This window comes from Battus philenor, unplaced genomic scaffold (assembly GCF_028537555.1).
Source record: "Battus philenor isolate CCGP_79_NKW_IND1 unplaced genomic scaffold, ilBatPhil1.0.hap1 SCAF_9, whole genome shotgun sequence".
NCBI classification, from domain to species: Eukaryota; Metazoa; Arthropoda; class Insecta; order Lepidoptera; family Papilionidae; genus Battus; species Battus philenor.
The window spans coordinates 13,840,963-13,842,181 of record NW_027181759.1 but is presented as its reverse complement, the minus strand read 5'-3'; positions in this window follow the sequence as shown (position 1 = coordinate 13,842,181).

The window sequence follows — 1,219 nt, the reverse complement described above, 5'->3', positions numbered from 1 at the left end:
TCCGGTTGGCGACATCTTCGTAGCCACATTGCAAAATTATTTCTCTATGGTCCATAATTTATTACCCCGTTTTATCAATTTTAATATTTAATATATGATTTATTGATATAGATTAGTTATTTTACATATGTAATATGCCTTTTAATATCTTTAATTTAAATATTAAACTGTGTGCAAAATGCTAAAATGAGCAGTATTATTTTTTTACAGCATTGCAGTATTACAATAATTCATTTCTCTGCTACTGGCTTACGTGCAAAACATATCTGGGTTTGTAGCTACTAGTATTATTGTTATTTTTTCTTCTACTGTGGTTCTTTATTCTTTATGAATATCCTTTACTTTCCTCTTTGATATTCATCCACTAATTTTATCAACCGATCAATCAAACAACAAGCAAACATACCGGTGGTCGTGTTATATATTTAGAAGATCTCTTTAAAATCGACCGAATAGACCGAAAAGTGATAATCTCTAAAATAGCTGTTAATTATAGCATTATGAAAATAACTAGTTTTTTTTTACTACAGCGATTTGTATAAGCGTCTGCGATGGCTGATAAATTATTATTTAACAAACCTATATTACTTTAACGGTAAAACTTATATCAAAACTGAGTGTTTGTAATGTTCTAGTGAGCCAATTCATGTTTTATTTATTTGCATATTAAAAATTGTTTTGGATAAGCTGTGAAAGTATATCAAAACGGTCTAAAATCAACATTTGTATTTCTGTGTATTGATGTAACAATAAAAAAGAATTAAAAGCTTGTCCAAGACCATGAACAAACATATGAAACAGATGATTTACATTTATTAAAATCAAAACAAGTGCTATGCGATAAACAGAGATCGAATAAATCTATTGGTTGTAAAGAAAAAGTAGAAGAATTAAGCAAGTAATCGTCCGATATTGCTTAAGATCTGATTTGGAAATTTTTTTTTATTAAGCCATAAATATATTTATATACTGTGTTTAAAATTTAGAGCAGCAAATGCAAGTTTCTTTACGAATTGGTTAACACTAGCTTCAAGATGTCAATTAATAATCACTGTCAAACTCTTGATATGATTATCGTTTTTATTTTATTACGATAAAATGTACATAAACAAACAATATTTTAGATTTTATGTATATAAGTAGATATATAGAAAATTTACAATAACTAATCATGCTAGTGAGTATGTGTCGTTAGTCATATTCGAGTTTTATGTAACTT